Source organism: Pseudophryne corroboree, unplaced genomic scaffold, assembly GCF_028390025.1.
Source record: "Pseudophryne corroboree isolate aPseCor3 unplaced genomic scaffold, aPseCor3.hap2 scaffold_490, whole genome shotgun sequence".
Lineage (NCBI taxonomy): Eukaryota > Metazoa > Chordata > Amphibia > Anura > Myobatrachidae > Pseudophryne > Pseudophryne corroboree.
In genome coordinates, this window is record NW_026970098.1 from 274,195 (window position 1) to 299,110 (window position 24,916).

The window sequence follows — 24,916 nt, forward strand, 5'->3', positions numbered from 1 at the left end:
TGTTGTATTATTGTATAGTTTAAATGTATAGTGCAGTTCATGATTTATAGTGTAGGCTGGCCTGTGCTGTAGTTCTGGAACTGTACTATACCGTCAGCATTTGTATTGTGTTTTGGCTGTGCTGCAACACTGTACTTATGTGTGTAATGTTTATGTATGTTTTTTTAATGTCAATAAAAACTGCTTTTTCAAGCCAATATCTGAAAACAATCAATGTTTATCTTTGATGGCAATAAAAGTGGTATGATATTTGATGCTTTTGAAAGGCAATATCTGATATGTCCCCTATCTGGGAACCATATATTAAATGGCTTTTCAGAAAAGGGAGATGGGAGAAGAGCTTTCAGTACTTGTAGGACCGATGCACATAAAGAAGCAAAAAAACATACATAAACATTACACACATAAGTACCGCGTTGCGGCAATGCCAAAACACAATAGAAATGCTGACGGTATAGTACAGTTCAAGAACTACAGCACAGGCCAGCCTACACTATAAATCATGAACTGCACTATACATTTAAACTGTACAATAATACAACAGTTAATAAGGCTATGGGTGTGGAGTGTAAGAGGGTGAGGGAATCACAAGCCCGAAGCTTTATTGAAAGACTGACACATATAAGGGGAGGATTAATAAATAGAAAGACATCCTTTACTATAGAATGTAGTCCAATCCGGTCTTTCAACTCTTCCACAATTGAAAAACGGATAGTGTTCCCAAGCCTTCCATCCTGGAATATCTTTGGTCTTTCGCCAATGAAGAAAGCAATCCCTCCCTCCAGCAGACCCTTCAACCACAATACAAGATCACAGCCAAAAGGCCGAGAAGCAACTACACTTGAGCTTAACAAAAATGGCTAAAACTTAGTGGAGGAAAGTGCAGTGCACCAAAACATAAGCTGACACAATCATGGAGAATGCGCCAGCATATATGCTCTTCTATCTATATTTTGCAAACCTGCTCTTGTCCCCTCCAGCTGCTCTATGTAGATTTAACGTCTGGCAAGGTGCATAACCCACTGACAAGCAGGCACACTCCTGCATGAGTTTTCACTCTCACTAGCTGGATGATACACAATCATTTGCATGTGCTCCACCTCCGACACACCACCCACCCAACCACCCAGTCACCAGAGCCACCCACAAACCAACTGGCTCCGTGATTTAATTTGCACAGTGTAGTCATCCAGGCAGCATGTCCTTCTCAATGGAAGGATCTCTGGTTCCATGGAATCTTCCGCATTGGAATGCTGCGGAACAAAAAGGATTTAAATATTCAGCTTGCTAGCATTCAATGTACCTGCGGCTTGGCTCTAGCACATGGGTCTTCATCCTGTGGCCCTCCAGCTGCTGTGAAACTACACATCCCAGCATGCCCTGCCACAGTTTTGCTATAAGGTATGCTAAAACTGAGGCAGGGCATGCTGGGATGTGTAGTTCCACAGCAGCTGGAGGGTCGCAGGTTGAAGACCCATGTTTTAGCATGCCTGTTCTATGATGCATGTTCCGTGATGTCACAATCAGCTTGGAATGGGGTGTCTAGCAGGCATTTGCTGACAGCCACTTGAGGGAGACACACATCAGGAGATGCAGCATATCGGAGGTCTTCGATGCCTTTCCAGCAAATGCACACCACCTGCTGCTGGTCTGGACACAAAACAATGCCCACAATCGAAGTCCCAAAATGCCCAACTACAGGATTCATGTAAGTAGTGAATTTAGGAATGAATTTAGAAGTAGGAAATTAAGTTAGTTCACAAGTACATTCAAATTCAGATCTAAAGTCTAGGTAGGCCTCACGTCCTGGCAGCCGCCAGCATTTAAAAATGCCTTGATTAGAGGTACGGAATTAAATGTAGATAAGAAGTAGACACAAAATAAGACTCCGCAGAGCAGTTATCAGGTGTTTTTATCAATTGTTGCATTTAAAAAATCAAGCAATTAGGGAACACAATGTTGCAACAATGTAACCCTATTTGCAAAATAGTACTAAATAAGTTTGTCGATGTAAGACATTTGCAAAGGCGCATCCAAAACACGCTGGAAAATGCAACTGAATCTGTTTTTGGAGGCTAGAATAGGAAATGTGCATCGGTCCTACAAGTACTGAAAGCTCTTCTCCCATCTCCCTTTTCTGAAAAGCCATTTAATATATGGTTCCCAGATAGGGGACATATCAGATATTGCCTTTCAAAAGCAGCAAATATCATACCACTTCTATTGCCATCAAAGATAAACATTGATTGTTTTCAGATATTGGATTGAAAAAGCAGTCTTTATTGACATAAAGAAGCAAAAAAACATACATAAACATTACACACATAAGTACTGTGTTGCAGCACAGCCAAAACACAATACAAATGCTGTCGGTATAGTACAGTTCAAGAACTACAGCACAGGTCAGCCTACACTATAAATCATGAACTGCACTATACATTTAAACAATACAATAGTTAATAAGGCTATGGGTGTGGAGTGTAAGAGGGTGACGGAATCACAAGCCCAAAGCTTTATTGAAAGACAGACACATATAAAGGGAGGATTAATAAATACAAAGATACCCTTTACTATAGAATGTAGTCCAATCCGGTCTTTCAACTCTTCCACAACTGAAAAACGGATAGTGTTCCCAAGCCTTCCATCCTGGAATATCTTCAGTCTCTCGCCAATGAAGAAAACAATCCCTCCAGCAGACTCTTCAACCACAATACAATATCACAGCCAAAAGAGCGAGAAGCAACTACACTTGCGTTTAAACAAAATGGCTAAAACTTAGTGGAGGAAAGTGCAGTGCACCAAAACATAAGCTGACACAATCATGGAGAATGCGCCAGCATATATGCTCTTCTGTCTATATTTTCCAAACCTGCTCTTGTCCCCTCCAGTTGCTCCATGTAGATTTGACGTCTGGCAAGGTGCATAACTCACTGACAAGCAGGCACACTACTACATGAGTTTTCTCTCTCACTAGCTGGATGATACACATTCATTTGCATGTGCTCCACCTCCGACACACCGCCCACCCAACCACCCAGTCACCAGAGCCACCCACAAGCCAACTGGCTCCGTGATTTAATTTGCACAGTGCAGTCATCCAGGCAGCATGTCCTTCTCAATGGAATAATCTCTGGTTCCATGGAATCTTCCGCATTGGAATGCTGCGGAACAAAAAGGATTTAAACATTCAGCTTGCTAGCATTCAATGTACCTGCGGTTTGGTTCTAGCACATGGGTCTTCATCCTGTGGCCCTCCAGCTGCTGTGAAACTACACATCCCAGCATGCCCTGCCACAGTTTTGCTTTTAAGGTATGCTAAAACTGAGGCAGGGCATGCTGGGATATGTAGTTCCACAGCAGCTGGAGGGTCGCAGGTTGAAGACCCATGTTCTAGCATGCCTGTTCTATGATGCATGTTCCGTGATGTCACAATCAGCTTGGAATGGGGTGTCTAGCATGCATTTGCTGACAGCCACTTGAGGCAGACACACATCAGGAGATGCAGCATATCGGAGGTCTTCGATGCCTTTCCAGCAAATGCACACCACCAGCTGCTGGTCTGGACACAAAACAATGCCCACAATTGAAGGCTCAAAATGCCCAACTACAGGATTAATGTAAGTAGTGAATTTAGGAATGAATTTAGAAGTAGGAAATTAAGTTAGTTCACAAGTACATTCAAATTCAGATCTAAAGACTAGGTAGGCCTCACGTCCTGGCAGCACCCAGCATTTAAAAATGCCTTGATTATAGGTAGGGAATTAAATGTAGATAAGAAGTAGACACAAAAGAAGACTCCACAGAGCAATTATCAGGTGTCTTTATCAATTTTTGCATTTAAAAAATCAAGCAATTAGGGAACACAATGTTGCGACAATGTAACCCTATTTGCAAAATAGTACTAAATAAGTTTGTCGATGTAAGACATTTGCAAAGGCGCAAACAAAACACGCTGGAAAATGCAACTGAATCTGTTTTTGGAGGTTAGAATAGATGCAGGATCAAGTAGCTCAATGGGTAGGGTGTTTGATTAGAATTTAACAGGTTTTAGGTTTGAATCCTGGGTATGATAGTTTGAGGTGTTATTTAATAAAGTATGTTTATATATTAGTCACACATGGCTTACTTGTACAAATGGCATGTCACCAGTTAGTGCTGACTGCTGATATGCCATTTACACAAACATGCCATGTGTGACTGTATATGCATTTAAGGAGGGCACCCCTGCAATACCACAAACCATTGAGTGTCAAGTATACTAGATATATCTTCATATCTCATGTGCTTTCTCTGAGACCAATCTTGTTATGCCCCTTCCCCACAAGGCATGCGCCTTTTGTCCATATTGCAAAAATGGGGGGGAGGGCATATAATTCTCTGTCACAGGGCACCAAAAAGTCTAGTTATGGCTCTGGTATGCATTATGTAATCTGGCAGACCATCTCTCCAACACTGGCTGGTTGGAATAGAAATCCGGTTATCTATGTGAGCAAATGACCATCAACGATTTACTCTCAAACACTAAAAAATGGACAAAAATGGTCCCCTAAACAAATTGGTTAAATTTTGGGTTTAACCAATTTGTGTAATGACCATTTTTGACCACTTTTCTAGTGTTTGGGAGCAAATGGTTAATTGACATTTGCTCCTATACATTACCAGATTTTCATTCCAACCATCCAGACTGGATAGATAGCCTGACAGATAATTGTGTAGTGTACGCCCAGGATAACTGTTAGTCATGCTTTATTTTATGGCGGCACATAAATGGGTGGACAGATCCAGGGCAAGCACTGCCCACTCATGCATAGTTGTCAACTGATGTGAAGTTCCAGGGGGCAATCTCAGTTATAAAGGGAAGTATCTGGAAATTGTCCCTAGTTAAAAAAAAAAAAAAAATTTGATCAACTCCATTTATTTAGTATGATATCCCAGGTGATAGGATGCCGGCAGTCAGAACAACATACTTTATTAAATAACACATCTCAAACTACCATACCCAGGATTCAAACCTATAACCTGTTGAATTCTAATCAAACACCCTACCTATTGAGCTATTTGATCCTGCATAAAAATTGTGAACATTATATGAAGCTATTGGTACTTTGCAAAAAAAAAGAATCAGCATTACAACGCAGCAGATCCATGCAGTTTGCAGCCACACACTACATGTATCTGCTCAGCCACAATGCTGATTATTTCTTCACAAAGTACAAGGTGAGCTCCAAACAGAATTCTCTAGCTTAGAATTATACCTTTCTTTGCCAAACCTAGAAGTCGGGCCCCCCACCCTGGGATCCCCCAGAGGGAGGCCTGCACCGTCATGCGGCAGGCTTGTCCGTTTTGGAAGCAGGCTGATGGGCAGCCCAGGATTGCTTCAGTCTGGGCTTGGCAGGTCTGGAAACATGAGCTTGCTTTGGGTATGCCTGACCTTGGGTACGCTTTACCTGGAGGATGAAAGGGCCAAGAAAAGTACTTTTAGCCTTCTGCGTGGTAGGAGTCATACTAGGTAGGCAAGCTGTTTTAGCAGTAGCCAGATCAGCTACAATCTTATTGAGGTCTTCTCCAAAAGGAGATTCAACTGAGGCAGCACAAGGGAACTCTCATCTGGGGACAACAACTGCAGGGAGAACACATATTTTCAGATGAACATGGTAGGGCAGAAGGCTGCCTAATACTGAAGCACCCCCAAACAACAAATCAAATGCAACTTACTTGACAGAGATGTGCCTGAGCAACGGCCCTCTCCAGCCCTATCCCAAATCATACTTATTTTGCATAGGAGATACCATGGTCATGAAGATTGTTCTCCCAGGGTTAGGTTCATTCATTGCATTCTGGGTATGCTGACCCCTGTGATTTCCCCAAATGTGGGAAACTCGACTGCATTATTTGTGGTAGTGGGGGACTGTATTTGTGCTTTCCTCTGGTCAGCTCTGGTAAAATTCAGATTTCTTTGTCTCAGATCTTCCTCTAGCCTTGTTCTTCTTTCGAGAGTTCCCTTGTGCTGCCTCAGTTGGATCTCCTTCACTTGACAGGGGGGTGCCCGAGCAGCGACCCTCCCCAGCTCTAGCCCAACTCCTACTTACCTGCCAGGTGAGATACTATGATCATGAAGTTGCTTCTCCCAGGGCAAGGCTCACCCATTGCACTCTGGGTGTGCTGCCCCTGCGATTTCCCCAAATGTGGGAAACTTGACTGCATAATTTGAGTTTTCCCTGGTCGGCTCTCATGTAATTCAGATCTCTTTGTCTCAGGTCTCTCTCCAGCCTAGTTTGCTGTCTGGTTCCACTTCTTTTTTCTTGAGCCCCTCCCTTCTATACCCTTGTGCACTATCCTGACTTCTCCTCCCGTCTGCTTACTTTGTGCCTCCCAATGCACAATGCAAACTACGGGTAGTGCTGCAGGGCCCACACCCTTTTACTTGCTTTACAGAGCAGCTCTGGAGCTGTTACAGTGCCCAGCTGCTGCAAGAAATCAGCTTGAATGCTTCAGGGGCTGGGGAATGGCCAACATGAGCCCCACACCGAAGGAGGGTGGGGGTGCTTAATGCGAACTAGGGGTCATCCAAGCACCACAAAAGGCCTCCATGCCCTGCACGCTCCTTTTCTCTTTTCATATGCAGACAAGGGTTGAAGCCAACTTTGACCCACTGCTTGGATGACATCACCATATTCAAATCCATCTGCTGCAGGCCATCCCCCAGGAATGCTTGCACTAGTTGTTGCATTTGGTTTGTTGTTTGGGGGTGCTTCAGTATTAGGCAGCCTTCTGCCACCCCATGTTCATCTGAAAATATGTGTTCTCCCTGCAGTTGTTGTCCCCAGATGAGAGTTCCCTTGTGCTGCCTCAGTTGAATCTCCTTTACTTGACAGAGATGTGCCTGAGCAGCGGCCCTCCCCAGCCCTATCCCAAATCATACTTATTTTGCATAGGAGATACTATTGTCATGAAGATTGTTTTCCCAGGGTGAGGTTCATTCATTGCATTCTGGGTATGCTGACCCCTGTGATTTCCCCAAATGTGGGAAACTCGACTGCATTATTTGTGGTAGTGGTGGACTGTGTTTGTGCTTTCCTCTGGTCAGCTCTGGTAAAGTCAGATTTCTTTGTCTCAGATCTTCCTCTAGCCTTGTTCTTCTTTTGAGAGTTCCCTTGTGCTGCCTCAGTTGGATCTCCTTCACTTGAAAGGTAGTGCCCGAGCAGCGACCCTCCCCAGCTCTAGCCCAACTCCTACTAACCTGCCAGGTGAGATACTATGATCATGAAGGTGCTTCTCCCAGGGCAAGGCTCACCCATTGCACTCTGGGTGTGCTGCCCCTTGCGATTTCCCCAAATGTGGGAAACTTGACTGCATAATTTGTGTTTCCCCTGGACGGCTCTCGTATAATTCAGATCTCTTTGTCTCAGGTCTCTCTCCAGCCTAGTATGCTGTCTGTTTCCACTTCTCTTTTCTTGAGCCCCTCCCTTCTATAACCTTGTGCACTATCCTGACTTCTCCTCCCGTCTGCTTACTTTGTGCCTTCCAATGCACAATGCAAACTACAGGTAGTGCTGCAGGGCCCACACCCTTTTACTTGCCTTACAGAGCAGCTCTGGAGCTGTTACAGTACCCAGCTGCTGCAAGAAATCAGCTTGAATGCTTCAGGGGCTGGGGCATGGCCAACATGAGCCCCACACCGAAGGAGGGTGGGGGTGTTTAATGCGAACTAGGGGTCATCCAAGCGTCGCAAAAGGCCGCCATGCCCTGCATATCCCTTTTCTCTTTTCATAAGCAGACGAGGGTTGAAGCCAACTTTGACCCACTGCTTGGATGACATCACTTGCTGCCTTTCCAATGAAGCAAGTTTAATTTAGTAATAGGTGAAAAACCATCCCTACAAAGGTGTTAATCAGATACTTGGCTTTGTGGACACTTTTCAGAGAACAAATTAGTTAGCATAAAAATAAAGCCAGAAAATGAAGAGCTGTTTAATCACTCAATTGGATTTTTCTGCAAGCGTATTTCTTTTTCTCTGCAACCCACTGCTAAGTTGTGCTTCCTAGCTGTTCTTTTATAAAATCACTTAATCAAATCTAACTCTGATTACATCAGAGAAGGCCAGGTACCCTACACCATAAGAGGGGGTTTGAAATTTTGACTTGTCTACTTAAAGATCACCAAAATCTGATGACAAGGTCAATAACATCCCTGGGTGGGATTGAACCACCAACCCTTTGGTTAATAACCAAACACACTAACCGATTGCACCACCGAGACACTTTGCAAAAGTACATACTGACAAAGGTTAATAAGCATTCATCTAGAACGTTTCCTAGAAAACTTTAAAAAGTCAATAATCTGGAGAGTTTTTGTAAGATGTTTCTTCCATCAACCAATGAAGAAACGCATTGGTACTTTCCCATGATGAGTGAGTGCTTCAGGATCTCTTGCACTTACATGTGCAGCAGAGTACTGCAATGGAAGCATGCTGGGCCCCTTAACCCAGAGGTAGGCAGATTGAAACTATCCTCTGCTATATGCATTTTTTTTTTTGTTAATTAAAGTAATCCAAAACTGGGATTGATATTTTTGCTCTTTTATTTTTACTTAAAGTACAATAACTTTTACCATTTTAATTTGTTTTAATAGTATATTGACAGTATTGTTTTCTTTCAAAAATCCACTTAATTTTCTTTACCCTATTATTAAAATGGTAATTGACAAAAACAAACTACATTGTCACCAGAAGAGCAATACAAAATGTACAAGTGATATATTAAAATCATCTTTCCAGCTTGAATTTCAATGATGCATTGGGGCAACGATTTTGTGAGAAACATCTTCACCCTTAAATAAAGATTTTCTTAATTCCTTACCTGTGTGCTAATTAGATATCACCTTGTTTTCACATTAAACAGACTTCCACATGAGAAAGCAGCAAGGATGCAGTGGCGTTAATGTTTCCTGGTGTCAACCTGTATTATTTCAGTAGATATTGAAATGAGGATGCATCTTGCTGCCTTTCCAATGAAGCAAGTTTAATTTAGTAATAGGTGAAAAACCATCCCTACAAAGATGTTAATCAGATACTTGGCTTTGTGGACACTTTTCAGAGAACAAATTTGTTAGCATAAAAATAAAGCCAGAAAATGAAGAGCTGTTTAATCACTCAATTTGATTTTTTTGCCAGCATATTTCTTTTTCTCTGCAAACCACTGCTAAATTGTGCTTCCTAGCTGTTTTTATAAAATCACTGAATCAAATCTAACTCTGATTACATCAGAGAAGGCCAGGTACCCTACACCATAACAGGGGTTTTTGAAATTTTGACTTGTCTACTTAAAGATCACCAAAATCTGATAACAAGGTCAATTACATCCCTGGGTGGGATTGAACCACCAACCTTTTAGTTAATAGCTGTACACACTAACTGATTGCGCCACAGCGACACTTTGCAAAAGTACATACTGACAAAGGCTAATAAGCATTCATCTAGAACGTTTCCTAGAAAAACTTTAAATAGTCAATAATCTGGAGAGTTTTTGTAAGATGTTTCTTCCATCAACCAATGAAGAAACACATTGGTACTTTCCCATGATGAGTGAGTGCTTCAGGATCTCTTGCAATTACATGTGCAGCAGAGTACTGTAATGGAAGCATGCTGGGTCCATAGCCCAGAGGTAGGCAGATTGAAACTATCCTCTGCTATATGCGTTTTTTTTTTGTTAATTAAAGTAATCCAAAACTGGGATTGATATTTTTGCTCTTTTATTTTTACTTAAAGTACAATAACTTTTACCATTTTCATTTGTTTTAATAGTATATTGACAGTATTGTTTTCTTTCAAAAATCCACTTAATTTTCTTTACCCGATTATTAAAATGGTAATTGACAAAAACAAACTACATTGTCACCAGAAGAGCAATACAAAATGTACAAGTGATATATTAAAATCATCTTTCCAGCTTGAATTTCAATGATGCATTGGGGCAACGATTTTGTGAGAAACATCTTCACCCTTAAATAAAGATTTTCTTAATTCCTTACCTGTGTGCTAATTAGATATCACCTTGTTTTCACATTAAACAGACTTCCACATGAGAAAGCACAAAGGATGCAGTGGCGTTAATGTTTCCTGGTGTCAACCTGTATTATTTCAGTAGATATTGAAATGAGGATGCATCTTGCTGCCTTTCCAATGAAGCAAGTTTAATTTAGTAATAGGTTAAAAACCATCCCTACAAATGTGTTAATCAGAAACTTGGCTTTGTGGACACTTTTCAGAGAACAAATTTGTTAGCATAAAAATAAAGCCAGAAAATGAAAAGCTGTTTAATCACTCAATTGGATTTTTTTGCCAGCATATTTCTTTTTCTCTGCAACCCACTGCTAAATTGTGCTTCCTAGCTGTTTTTATAAAATCACTGAATCAAATCTAACTCTGATTACATCAGAGAAGGCCAGGTACCCTACACCATAAGAGGGGGTTTGAAATTTTCACTTGTCTACATAAAGATCACCAAAATCTGATAACAAGGTCAATTACGTCCCTGGGTGGGATTGAACCACCAACCTTTTGGTTAATAGCCTTACACAGTAACTGATTGCGCCACAGCAACACTTTGTAAAAGTCCATACTGACAAAGGCTAATAAGCATTCATCTAGAACGATTCCTAGAAACATTTTAAAAAGTCAATAATGTGGAGAGTTTTTGTAAGATGTTTCTTCCATCAACCAATGAAGAAACACATTGGTACTTTCCCATGATGAGTGAGTGCTTCAGGATCTCTTGCACTTACATGTGCAGCAGAGTACTGTAATGGAAGCATGCTGGGTCCATAACCCAGAGGTAGGCAGATTGAAACTATCCTTTGCTATATGCATTTTTTTTTTGTTCATTAAAGTAATCCAAAACTGGGATTGATATTTTAGCTTTTATTTTTACTTAAAGTACAATAACTTTTACCATTTTAATTTGTTTTAGTGCAAATGGCATATCAGCAGTCAGCACTAACTGGTGACATGCCATTTGTACAAGTAAGCCATGTGTGACTAATATATAAACATGCTTTATTAAATAACACCTCAAACTATCATACCCAGGATTCAAACCTATAACCTGTTGAATTCTAATCAAACACCCTACCCATGGAGCTACTTGATCCTGCATCTTTTCTAACCTCCAAAAACAGATTCAGTTGCATTTTCCAGCGTGTTTTGTTTGCGCCTTTGCAAATGTCTTACATCGACAAACTTATTTAGTACTATTTTGCAAATAGGGTTACATTGTCGCAACATTGTGTTCCCTAATTGCTTGATTTTTTAAATGCAACAATTGATAAAGACACCTGATAATTGCTCTGTGGAGTCTTATTTTGTGTTTTGTGTTTAGTCTTTAGATCTGAATTTGAATGTACTTGTGAACTAACTTAATTTCCTACTTCTAAATTCATTCCTAAATTCACTACTTACATGAATCCTGTAGTTGGGCATTTTGGGACTTCGATTGTGGGCATTGTTTTGTGTCCAGACCAGCAGCAGGTGGTGTGCATTTGCTGGAAAGGCATCGAAGACCTCCGATATGCTGCATCTCCTGATGTGTGTCTCCCTCAAGTGGCTGTCAGCAAATGCCTGCTAGACACCCCATTCCAAGCTGATTGTGACATCATGGAACATGCATCATAGAACAGGCATGCTAAAACATGGGTCTTCAACCTGCGACCCTCCAGCTGCTGTGGAACTACACATCCCAGCATGCCCTGCCTCAGTTTTAGCATACCTTAATAGCAAAACTGTGGCAGGGCATGCTGGGATGTGTAGTTTCACAGCAGCTGGAGGGCCACAGGATGAAGACCCATGTGCTAGAGCCAAGCCGCAGGTACATTGAATGCTAGCAAGCTGAATATTTAAATCCTTTTTGTTCCGCAGCATTCCAATGCGGAAGATTCCATGGAACCAGAGATCCTTCCATTGAGAAGGACATGCTGCCTGGATGACTACACTGTGCAAATTAAATCACGGAGCCAGTTGGCTTGTGGGTGGCTCTGGTGACTGGGTGGTTGGGTGGGTGGTGTGTCGGAAGTGGAGCGCATGCAAATGATTGTGTATCATCCAGCTAGTGAGAGAGAAAACTCATGCAGGAGTGTTCCTGCTTGTCAGTGGGTTATGCACCTTGCCAGACGTTAAATCTACATAGAGCAGCTGGAGGGGACAAGAGCAGGTTTGCAAAATATAGATAGAAGAGCATATATGCTGGCGCATTCTCCATGATTGTGTCAGCTTATGTTTTGGTGCACTGCACTTTCCTCCACTAAGTTTTAGCCATTTTTGTTAAGCTCAAGTGTAGTTGCTTCTCGGACTTTTGGCTGTGATCTTGTATCGTGGTTGAAGGGTCTGCTGGAGGGAGGGATTGTTTTCTTCATTGGCGAAAGACCAAAGATATTCCAGGATGGAAGGCTTGGGAACACTATCTGTTTTTCAGTTGTGGAAGAGCACAGAGGTCGGATTGGACTACATTCTATAGTAAAGGATATCTTTCTATTTATTGACCCTCCCCTTATATGTGTCTGTGTTACAATAAAGCTTCGGTTTTGTGAATCCCTCACCCTCTTACACTCCACACCCATAGCCTTATTAACTGTTGTATTATTGTATACTTTAAATGTATAGTGCAGTTCATGATTTATAGTGTAGACTGGCCTGTGCTGTAGTTCTTGAACTGTACTATACCGTCAGCATTTGTATTGTGTTTTGGCTGTGCTGCAACACTGTATTTATGTGTGCAATGTTTATGTATGTTTTTTTTTTATGTCAATAAAGACTGCTTTTTCAAGCCAATATCTGAAAACAATCAATGTTTATCTTTGATGGCAATAAAAGTGGTATGATATTTGATGCTTTTGAAATCCAATATCTGATATGTCCCCTATCTGGGAACCATATATTAAATGGCTTTTCAGAAAAGGGAGATGGGAGAAGAGCTTTCATTACTTGTAGGACCGATGCACATAAAGAAGCAAAAAAACATACATAAACATTACACACATAAGTACCGCGTTGCGGCACAGCCAAAACACAATAGAAATGCTGATGGTATAGTACAGTTCAAGAACTACAGCACAGGCCAGCCTACACTATAAATCATGAACTGCACTATACATTTAAACTGTACAATAATACAACAGTTAATAAGGCTATGGGTGTGGAGTGTAAGAGGGTGAGGGAATCACAAGCCCGAAGCTTTATTGAAAGACTGACACATATAAGGGGAGGTTTAATAAATAGAAAGACATCCTTTACTATAGAATGTAGTCCAATCCGACCTCTGTGCTCTTCCACAACTGAAAAACAGATAGTGTTCCCAAGCCTTCCATCCTGGAATATCTTTGGTCTTTCGCCAATGAAGAAAGCAATCCCTCCCTCCAGCAGACCCTTCAACCACAATACAAGATCACAGCCAAAAGGCCGAGAAGCAACTACACTTGAGCTTAACAAAAATGGCTAAAACTTAGTGGAGGAAAGTGCAGTGCACCAAAACATAAGCTGACACAATCATGGAGAATGCGCCAGCATATATGCTCTTCTATCTATATTTTGCAAACATGCTCTTGTCCCCTCCAGCTGCTCTATGTAGATTTAACGTCTGGCAAGGTGCATAACCCACTGACAAGCAGGCACACTCCTGCATGAGTTTTCACTCTCACTAGCTGGATGATACACAATCATTTGCATGTGCTCCACCTCCGACACACCACCCACCCAACCACCCAGTCACCAGAGCCACCCACAAACCAACTGGCTCCGTGATTTAATTTGCACAGTGTAGTCATCCAGGCAGCATGTCCTTCTCAATGGAAGGATCTCAGGTTCCATGGAATCTTCCGCATTGGAATGCTGCGGAACAAAAAGGATTTAAATATTCAGCTTGCTAGCATTCAATGTACCTGCGGCTTGGCTCTAGCACATGGGTCTTCATCCTGTGGCCCTCCAGCTGCTGTGAAACTACACATCCCAGCACGCCCTGCCACAGTTTTGCTATAAGGTATGCTAAAACTGAGGCAGGGCATGCTGGGATGTGTAGTTCCACAGCAGCTGGAGGGTCGCAGGTTGAAGACCCATGTTTTAGCATGCCTGTTCTATGATGCATGTTCCGTGATGTCACAATCAGCTTGGAATGGGGTGTCTAGCAGGCATTTGCTGACAGCCACTTGAGGGAGACACACATCAGGAGATGCAGCATATCGGAGGTCTTTGATGCCTTTCCAGCAAATGCACACCACCTGCTGCTGGTCTGGACACAAAACAATGCCCACAATCGAAGTCCCAAAATGCCCAACTACAGGATTCATGTAAGTAGTGAATTTAGGAATGAATTTAGAAGTAGGAAATTAAGTTAGTTCACAAGTACATTCAAATTCAGATCTAAAGTCTAGGTAGGCCTCACGTCCTGGCAGCCGCCAGCATTTAAAAATGCCTTGATTAGAGGTACGGAATTAAATGTAGATAAGAAGTAGACACAAAATAAGACTCCGCAGAGCAGTTATCAGGTGTTTTTATCAATTGTTGCATTTAAAAAATCAAGCAATTAGGGAACACAATGTTGCAACAATGTAACCCTATTTGCAAAATAGTACTAAATAAGTTTGTCGATGTAAGACATTTGCAAAGGCGCATCCAAAACACGCTGGAAAATGCAACTGAATCTGTTTTTGGAGGCTAGAATAGGAAATGTGCATCGGTCCTACAAGTACTGAAAGCTCTTCTCCCATCTCCCTTTTCTGAAAAGCCATTTAATATATGGTTCCCAGATAGGGGACATATCAGATATTGCCTTTCAAAAGCAGCAAATATCATACCACTTCTATTGCCATCAAAGATAAACATTGATTGTTTTCAGATATTGGATTGAAAAAGCTGTCTTTATTGACATAAAGAAGCAAAAAAACATACATAAACATTACACACATAAGTACTGTGTTGCAGCACAGCCAAAACACAATACAAATGCTGTCGGTATAGTACAGTTCAAGAACTACAGTACAGGTCAGCCTACACTATAAATCATGAACTGCACTATACATTTAAACAATACAATAGTTAATAAGGCTATGGGTGTGGAGTGTAAGAGGGTGACGGAATCACAAGCCCAAAGCTTTATTGAAAGACAGACACATATAAAGGGAGGATTAATAAATACAAAGATACCCTTTACTATAGAATATAGTCCAATCCGGTCTTTCAACTCTTCCACAACTGAAAAACGGATAGTGTTCCCAAGCCTTCCATCCTGGAATATCTTCAGTCTCTCGCCAATGAAGAAAACAATCCCTCCAGCAGACTCTTCAACCACAATACAATATCACAGCCAAAAGAGCGAGAAGCAACTACACTTGCGTTTAAACAAAATGGCTAAAACTTAGTGGAGGAAAGTGCAGTGCACCAAAACATAAGCTGACACAATCATGGAGAATGCGCCAGCATATATGCTCTTCTGTGTATATTTTCCAAACCTGCTCTTGTCCCCTCCAGTTGCTCCATGTAGATTTGACGTCTGGCAAGGTGCATAACTCACTGACAAGCAGGCACACTCCTGCATGAGTTTTCTCTCTCACTAGCTGGATGATACACATTCATTTGCATGTGCTCCACCTCCGACACACCGCCCACCCAACCACCCAGTCACCAGAGCCACCCACAAGCCAACTGGCTCCGTGATTTAATTTGCACAGTGCAGTCATCCAGGCAGCATGTCCTTCTCAATGGAATAATCTCTGGTTCCATGGAATCTTCCGCATTGGAATGCTGCGGAACAAAAAGGATTTAAACATTCAGCTTGCTAGCATTCAATGTACCTGCGGTTTGGTTCTAGCACATGGGTCTTCATCCTGTGGCCCTCCAGCTGCTGTGAAACTACACATCCCAGCATGCCCTGCCACAGTTTTGCTATTAAGGTATGCTAAAACTGAGGCAGGGCATGCTGGGATATGTAGTTCCACAGCAGCTGGAGGGTCGCAGGTTGAAGACCCATGTTCTAGCATGCCTGTTCTATGATGCATGTTCCGTGATGTCACAATCAGCTTGGAATGGGGTGTCTAGCATGCATTTGCTGACAGCCACTTGAGGCAGACACACATCAGGAGATGCAGCATATCGGAGGTCTTCGATGCCTTTCCAGCAAATGCACACCACCAGCTGCTGGTCTGGACACAAAACAATGCCCACAATTGAAGGCTCAAAATGCCCAACTACAGGATTAATGTAAGTAGTGAATTTAGGAATGAGTTTAGAAGTAGGAAATTAAGTTAGTTCACAAGTACATTCAAATTCAGATCTAAAGACTAGGTAGGCCTCACGTCCTGGCAGCACCCAGCATTTAAAAATGCCTTGATTATAGGTAGGGAATTAAATGTAGATAAGAAGTAGACACAAAAGAAGACTCCACAGAGCAATTATCAGGTGTCTTTATCAATTTTTGCATTTAAAAAATCAAGCAATTAGGGAACACAATGTTGCGACAATGTAACCCTATTTGCAAAATAGTACTAAATAAGTTTGTCGATGTAAGACATTTGCAAAGGCGCAAACAAAACACGCTGGAAAATGCAACTGAATCTGTTTTTGGAGGTTAGAATAGATGCAGGATCAAGTAGCTCAATGGGTAGGGTGTTTGATTAGAATTTAACAGGTTATAGGTTTGAATCCTGGGTATGATAGTTTGAGGTGTTATTTAATAAAGTATGTTTATATATTAGTCACACATGGCTTACTTGTACAAATGGCATGTCACCAGTTAGTGCTGACTGCTGATATGCCATTTACACAAACATGCCATGTGTGACTGTATATGCATTTAAGGAGGGCACCCCTGCAATACCACAAACCATTGAGTGTCAAGTATACTAGATATATCTTCATATCTCATGTGCTTTCTCTGAGACCAATCTTGTTATGCCCCTTCCCCACAAGGCATGCGCCTTTTGTCCATATTGCAAAAATGGGGGGGAGGGCATATAATTCTCTGTCACAGGGCACCAAAAAGTCTAGTTATGGCTCTGGTATGCATTATGTAATCTGGCAGACCATCTCTCCAACACTGGCTGGTTGGAATAGAAATCCGGTTATCTATGTGAGCAAATGACCATCAACGATTTACTCTCAAACACTAAAAAATGGACAAAAATGGTCCCCTAAACAAATTGGTTAAATTTTGGGTTTAACCAATTTGTGTAATGACCATTTTTGACCACTTTTCTAGTGTTTGGGAGCAAATGGTTAATTGACATTTGCTCCTATACATTACCAGATTTTCATTCCATCCATCCAGACTGGATAGATAGCCTGACAGATAATTGTGTAGTGTACGCCCAGGATAACTGTTAGTCATGCTTTATTTTATGGCGGCACATAAATGGGTGGACAGATCCAGGGCAAGCACTGCCCACTCATGCATAGTTGTCAACTGATGTGAAGTTCCAGGGGGCAATCTCAGTTATAAAGAGAAGTATCTGGAAATTGTCCCTAGTTAAAAAAAAAATAAAATTTTTTATCAACTCCATTTATTTAGTATGATATCCCAGGTGATAGGATGCCGGCAGTCAGAACAACATACTTTATTAAATAACACATCTCAAACTACCATACCCAGGATTCAAACCTATAACCTGTTGAATTCTAATCAAACACCCTACCTATTGAGCTATTTGATCCTGCATAAAAATTGTGAACATTATATGAAGCTATTGGTACTTTGCAAAAAAAAAGAATCAGCATTACAACGCAGCAGATCCATGCAGTTTGCAGCCACACACTACATGTATCTGCTCAGCCACAATGCTGATTATTTCTTCACAAAGTACAAGGTGAGCTCCAAACAGAATTCTCTAGCTTAGAATTATACCTTTCTTTGCCAAACCTAGAAGTCGGGCCCCCCACCCTGGGATCCCCCAGAGGGAGGCCTGCACCGTCATGCGGCAGGCTTGTCCGTTTTGGAAGCAGGCTGATGGGCAGCCCAGGATTGCTTCAGTCTGGGCTTGGCAGGTCTGGAAACATGAGCTTGCTTTGGGTATGCCTGACCTTGGGTACGCTTTACCTGGAGGATGAAAGGGCCAAGAAAAGTACTTTTAGCCTTCTGCGTGGTAGGAGTCATACTAGGTAGGCAAGCTGTTTTAGCAGTAGCCAGATCAGCTACAATCTTATTGAGGTCTTCTTCAAAAGGAGATTCAACTGAGGCAGCACAAGGGAACTCTCATCTGGGGACAACAACTGCAGGGAGAACACATATTTTCAGATGAACATGGTAGGGCAGAAGGCTGCCTAATACTGAAGCACCCCCAAACAACAAATCAAATGCAACTTACTTGACTTACTTGGCTATGGGTGTGGAGTGTAAGAGGGTGAGGGAATCACAAGCCCGAAGCTTTATTGAAAGACTGACACATATAAGGGGAGGTTTAATAAATAGAAAGACATCCTTTACTATAGAATGTAGTCCAATCCGACCTCTGTGCTCTTCCACAACTGAAAAACAGATAGTGTTCCCAAGCCTTCCATCCTGGAATATCTTTGGTCTTTCGCCAATGAAGAAAGCAATCCCTCCCTCCAGCAGACCCTTCAACCACAATACAAGATCACAGCCAAAAGGCCGAGAAGCAACTACACTTGAGCTTAACAAAAATGGCTAAAACTTAGTGGAGGAAAGTGCAGTGCACCAAAACATAAGCTGACACAATCATGGAGAATGCGCCAGCATATATGCTCTTCTATCTATATTTTGCAAACATGCTCTTGTCCCCTCCAGCTGCTCTATGTAGATTTAACGTCTGGCAAGGTGCATAACCCACTGACAAGCAGGCACACTCCTGCATGAGTTTTCACTCTCACTAGCTGGATGATACACAATCATTTGCATGTGCTCCACCTCCGACACACCACCCACCCAACCACCCAGTCACCAGAGCCACCCACAAACCAACTGGCTCCGTGATTTAATTTGCACAGTGTAGTCATCCAGGCAGCATGTCCTTCTCAATGGAAGGATCTCAGGTTCCATGGAATCTTCCGCATTGGAATGCTGCGGAACAAAAAGGATTTAAATATTCAGCTTGCTAGCATTCAATGTACCTGCGGCTTGGCTCTAGCACATGGGTCTTCATCCTGTGGCCCTCCAGCTGCTGTGAAACTACACATCCCAGCACGCCCTGCCACAGTTTTGCTATAAGGTATGCTAAAACTGAGGCAGGGCATGCTGGGATGTGTAGTTCCACAGCAGCTGGAGGGTCGCAGGTTGAAGACCCATGTTTTAGCATGCCTGTTCTATGATGCATGTTCCATGATGTCACAATCAGCTTGGAATGGGGTGTCTAGCAGGCATTTGCTGACAGCCACTTGAGGGAGACACACATCAGGAGATGCAGCATATCGGAGGTCTTCGATGCCTTTCCAGCAAATGCACACCACCTGCTGCTGGTCTGGACACAAAACAATGCCCACAATCGAAGTCCCAAAATGCCCAACTACAGGATTCATGTAAGTAGTGAATTTAGGAATGAATTTAGAAGTAGGAAATTAAGTTAGTTCACAAGTACATTCAAATTCAGATCTAAAGTCTAGGTAGGCCTCACGTCCTGGCAGCCGCCAGCATTTAAAAATGCCTTGATTAGAGGTACGGAATTAAATGTAGATAAGAAGTAGACACAAAATAAGACTCCGCAGAGCAGTTATCAGGTGTTTTTATCAATTGTTGCATTTAAAAAATCAAGCAATTAGGGAACACAATGTTGCAACAATGTAACCCTATTTGCAAAATAGTACTAAATAAGTTTGTCGATGTAAGACATTTGCAAAGGCGCATCCAAAACACGCTGGAAAATGCAACTGAATCTGTTTTTGGAGGCTAGAATAGGAAATGTGCATCGGTCCTACAAGTACTGAAAGCTCTTCTCCCATCTCCCTTTTCTGAAAAGCCATTTAATATATGGTTCCCAGATAGGGGACATATCAGATATTGCCTTTCAAAAGCAGCAAATATCATACCACTTCTATTGCCATCAAAGATAAACATTGATTGTTTTCAGATATTGGATTGAAAAAGCTGTCTTTATTGACATAAAGAAGCAAAAAAACATACATAAACATTACACACATAAGTACTGTGTTGCAGCACAGCCAAAACACAATACAAATGCTGTCGGTATAGTACAGTTCAAGAACTACAGTACAGGTCAGCCTACACTATAAATCATGAACTGCACTATACATTTAAACAATACAATAGTTAATAAGGCTATGGGTGTGGAGTGTAAGAGGGTGACGGAATCACAAGCCCAAAGCTTTATTGAAAGACAGACACATATAAAGGGAGGATTAATAAATACAAAGATACCCTTTACTATAGAATGTAGTCCAATCCGGTCTTTCAACTCTTCCACAACTGAAAAACGGATAGTGTTCCCAAGCCTTCCATCCTGGAATATCTTCAGTCTCTCGCCAATGAAGAAAACAATCCCTCCAGCAGACTCTTCAACCACAATACAATATCACAGCCAAAAGAGCGAGAAGCAACTACACTTGCGTTTAAACAAAATGGCTAAAACTTAGTGGAGGAAAGTGCAGTGCACCAAAACATAAGCTGACACAATCATGGAGAATGCGCCAGCATATATGCTCTTCTGTGTATATTTTCCAAACCTGCTCTTGTCCCCTCCAGTTGCTCCATGTAGATTTGACGTCTGGCAAGGTGCATAACTCACTGACAAGCAGGCACACTCCTGCCTGAGTTTTCTCTCTCACTAGCTGGATGATACACATTCATTTGCATGTGCTCCACCTCCGACACACCGCCCACCCAACCACCCAGTCACCAGAGCCACCCACAAGCCAACTGGCTCCGTGATTTAATTTGCACAGTGCAGTCATCCAGGCAGCATGTCCTTCTCAATGGAATAATCTCTGGTTCCATGGAATCTTCCGCATTGGAATGCTGCGGAACAAAAAGGATTTAAACATTCAGCTTGCTAGCATTCAATGTACCTGCGGTTTGGTTCTAGCACATGGGTCTTCATCCTGTGGCCCTCCAGCTGCTGTGAAACTACACATCCCAGCATGCCCTGCCACAGTTTTGCTATTAAGGTATGCTAAAACTGAGGCAGGGCATGCTGGGATATGTAGTTCCACAGCAGCTGGAGGGTCGCAGGTTGAAGACCCATGTTCTAGCATGCCTGTTCTATGATGCATGTTCCGTGATGTCACAATCAGCTTGGAATGGGGTGTCTAGCATGCATTTGCTGACAGCCACTTGAGGCAGACACACATCAGGAGATGCAGCATATCGGAGGTCTTCGATGCCTTTCCAGCAAATGCACACCACCAGCTGCTGGTCTGGACACAAAACAATGCCCACAATTGAAGGCTCAAAATGCCCAACTACAGGATTAATGTAAGTAGTGAATTTAGGAATGAGTTTAGAAGTAGGAAATTAAGTTAGTTCACAAGTACATTCAAATTCAGATCTAAAGACTAGGTAGGCCTCACGTCCTGGCAGCACCCAGCATTTAAAAATGCCTTGATTATAGGTAGGGAATTAAATGTAGATAAGAAGTAGACACAAAAGAAGACTCCACAGAGCAATTATCAGGTGTCTTTATCAATTTTTGCATTTAAAAAATCAAGCAATTAGGGAACACAATGTTGCGACAATGTAACCCTATTTGCAAAATAGTACTAAATAAGTTTGTCGATGTAAGACATTTGCAAAGGCGCAAACAAAACACGCTGGAAAATGCAACTGAATCTGTTTTTGGAGGTTAGAATAGATGCAGGATCAAGTAGCTCAATGGGTAGGGTGTTTGATTAGAATTTAACAGGTTATAGGTTTGAATCCTGGGTATGATAGTTTGAGGTGTTATTTAATAAAGTATGTTTATATATTAGTCACACATGGCTTACTTGTACAAATGGCATGTCACCAGTTAGTGCTGACTGCTGATATGCCATTTACACAAACATGCCATGTGTGACTGTATATGCATTTAAGGAGGGCACCCCTGCAATACCACAAACCATTGAGTGTCAAGTATACTAGATATATCTTCATATCTCATGTGCTTTCTCTGAGACCAATCTTGTTATGCCCCTTCCCCACAAGGCATGCGCCTTTTGTCCATATTGCAAAAATGGGGGGGAGGGCATATAATTCTCTGTCACAGGGCACCAAAAAGTCTAGTTATGGCTCTGGTATGCATTATGTAATCTGGCAGACCATCTCTCCAACACTGGCTGGTTGGAATAGAAATCCGGTTATCTATGTGAGCAAATGACCATCAACGATTTACTCTCAAACACTAAAAAATGGACAAAAATGGTCCCCTAAACAAATTGGTTAAATTTTGGGTTTAACCAATTTGTGTAATGACCATTTTTGACCACTTTTCTAGTGTTTGGGAGCAAATGGTTAATTGACATTTGCTCCTATACATTACCAGATTTTCATTCCATCCATCCAGACTGGATAGATAGCCTGACAGATAATTGTGTAGTGTACGCCCAGGATAACTGTTAGTCATGCTTTATTTTATGGCGGCACATAAATGGGTGGACAGATCCAGGGCAAGCACTGCCCACTCATGCATAGTTGTCAACTGATGTGAAGTTCCAGGGGGCAATCTCAGTTATAAAGAGAAGTATCTGGAAATTGTCCCTAGTTAAAAAAAAAAAAAAAATTTTATCAACTCCATTTATTTAGTATGATATCCCAGGTGATAGGATGCCGGCAGTCAGAACAACATACTTTATTAAATAACACATCTCAAACTACCATACCCAGGATTCAAACCTATAACCTGTTGAATTCTAATCAAACACCCTACCTATTGAGCTATTTGATCCTGCATAAAAATTGTGAACATTATATGAAGCTATTGGTACTTTGCAAAAAAAAAGAATCAGCATTACAACGCAGCAGATCCATGCAGTTTGCAGCCACACACTACATGTATCTGCTCAGCCACAATGCTGATTATTTCTTCACAAAGTACAAGGTGAGCTCCAAACAGAATTCTCTAGCTTAGAATTATACCTTTCTTTGCCAAACCTAGAAGTCGGGCCCCCCACCCTGGGATCCCCCAGAGGGAGGCCTGCACCGTCATGCGGCAGGCTTGTCCGTTTTGGAAGCAGGCTGATGGGCAGCCCAGGATTGCTTCAGTCTGGGCTTGGCAGGTCTGGAAACATGAGCTTGCTTTGGGTATGCCTGACCTTGGGTACGCTTTACCTGGAGGATGAAAGGGCCAAGAAAAGTACTTTTAGCCTTCTGCGTGGTAGGAGTCATACTAGGTAGGCAAGCTGTTTTAGCAGTAGCCAGATCAGCTACAATCTTATTGAGGTCTTCTTCAAAAGGAGATTCAACTGAGGCAGCACAAGGGAACTCTCATCTGGGGACAACAACTGCAGGGAGAACACATATTTTCAGATGAACATGGTAGGGCAGAAGGCTGCCTAATACTGAAGCACCCCCAAACAACAAATCAAATGCAACTTACTTGACAGAGATGTGCCTGAGCAACGGCCCTCCCCAGCCCTATCCCAAATCATACTTATTTTGCATAGGAGATACCATGGTCATGAAGATTGTTCTCCCAGGGTTAGGTTCATTCATTGCATTCTGGGTATGCTGACCCCTGTGATTTCCCCAAATGTGGGAAACTCGACTGCATTATTTGTGGTAGTGGGGGACTGTGTTTGTGCTTTCCTCTGGTCAGCTCTGGTAAAAGTCAGATTTCTTTGTCTCAGATCTTCCTCTAGCCTTTGTCTTCTTTCGAGAGTTCCCTTGTGCTGCCTCAGTTGGATCTCCTTCACTTGACAGGGGGGTGCCCGAGCAGCGACCCTCCCCAGCTCTAGCCCAACTCCTACTTACCTGCCAGGTGAGATACTATGATCATGAAGTTGCTTCTCCCAGGGCAAGGCTCACCCATTGCACTCTGGGTGTGCTGCCCCTGCGATTTCCCCAAATGTGGGAAACTTGACTGCATAATTTGAGTTTTCCCTGGTCGGCTCTCATGTAATTCAGATCTCTTTGTCTCAGGTCTCTCTCCAGCCTAGTTTGCTGTCTGGTTCCACTTCTTTTTTCTTGAGCCCCTCCCTTCTATACCCTTGTGCACTATCCTGACTTCTCCTCCCGTCTGCTTACTTTGTGCCTCCCAATGCACAATGCAAACTACGGGTAGTGCTGCAGGGCCCACACCCTTTTACTTGCTTTACAGAGCAGCTCTGGAGCTGTTACAGTGCCCAGCTGCTGCAAGAAATCAGCTTGAATGCTTCAGGGGCTGGGGAATGGCCAACATGAGCCCCACACCGAAGGAGGGTGGGGGTGCTTAATGCGAACTAGGGGTCATCCAAGCACCACAAAAGGCCTCCATGCCCTGCACGCTCCTTTTCTCTTTTCATATGCAGACGAGGGTTGAAGCCAACTTTGACCCACTGCTTGGATGACATCACCATATTCAAATCCATCTGCTGCAGGCCATCCCCCAGGAATGCTTGCACTAGTTGTTGCATTTGGTTTGTTGTTTGGGGGTGCTTCAGTATTAGGCAGCCTTCTGCCACCCCATGTTCATCTGAAAATATGTGTTCTCCCTGCAGTTGTTGTCCCCAGATGAGAGTTCCCTTGTGCTGCCTCAGTTGAATCTCCTTTACTTGACAGAGATGTGCCTGAGCAACGGCCCTCCCCAGCCCTATCCCAAATCATACTTATTTTGCATAGGAGATACTATTGTCATGAAGATTGTTCTCCCAGGGTGAGGTTCATTCATTGCATTCTGGGTATGCTGACCCCTGTGATTTCCCCAAATGTGGGAAACTCGACTGCATTATTTGTGGTAGTGGTGGACTGTGTTTGTGCTTTCCTCTGGTCAGCTCTGGTAAAAGTCAGATTTCTTTGTCTCA

At 42.5% G+C, this 24,916-nt stretch overlaps 7 non-coding genes across 7 annotated transcripts; all 7 read left to right on the forward strand.

Annotated features, from left to right (window-relative positions):
• The first annotated feature begins 5,765 nt into the window (after positions 1 to 5,765).
• LOC135029687 (U1 spliceosomal RNA) lies at positions 5,766 to 5,929 on the forward strand. Its single transcript, XR_010225789.1, has one exon. It is a non-coding gene; the product is annotated as a U1 spliceosomal RNA (small nuclear RNA).
• Positions 5,930 to 6,081: 152 nt separating this feature from the next.
• LOC135029582 (U1 spliceosomal RNA) lies at positions 6,082 to 6,244 on the forward strand. The gene has a single exon (XR_010225700.1). It is a non-coding gene; the product is annotated as a U1 spliceosomal RNA (small nuclear RNA).
• A 674-nt stretch (positions 6,245 to 6,918) lies between these two features.
• On the forward strand, positions 6,919 to 7,082 carry LOC135029499 (U1 spliceosomal RNA). The gene has a single exon (XR_010225626.1). It is a non-coding gene; the product is annotated as a U1 spliceosomal RNA (small nuclear RNA).
• Positions 7,083 to 7,232: 150 nt separating this feature from the next.
• Positions 7,233 to 7,396, forward strand: LOC135029538 (U1 spliceosomal RNA). Its single transcript, XR_010225662.1, has one exon. It is a non-coding gene; the product is annotated as a U1 spliceosomal RNA (small nuclear RNA).
• Positions 7,397 to 23,564: 16,168 nt separating this feature from the next.
• LOC135029702 (U1 spliceosomal RNA) lies at positions 23,565 to 23,728 on the forward strand. The gene has a single exon (XR_010225803.1). It is a non-coding gene; the product is annotated as a U1 spliceosomal RNA (small nuclear RNA).
• A 152-nt stretch (positions 23,729 to 23,880) lies between these two features.
• LOC135029583 (U1 spliceosomal RNA) lies at positions 23,881 to 24,043 on the forward strand. Its single transcript, XR_010225701.1, has one exon. It is a non-coding gene; the product is annotated as a U1 spliceosomal RNA (small nuclear RNA).
• A 674-nt stretch (positions 24,044 to 24,717) lies between these two features.
• Positions 24,718 to 24,881, forward strand: LOC135029495 (U1 spliceosomal RNA). Its single transcript, XR_010225622.1, has one exon. It is a non-coding gene; the product is annotated as a U1 spliceosomal RNA (small nuclear RNA).
• The last annotated feature ends 35 nt before the right edge of the window (positions 24,882 to 24,916 follow it).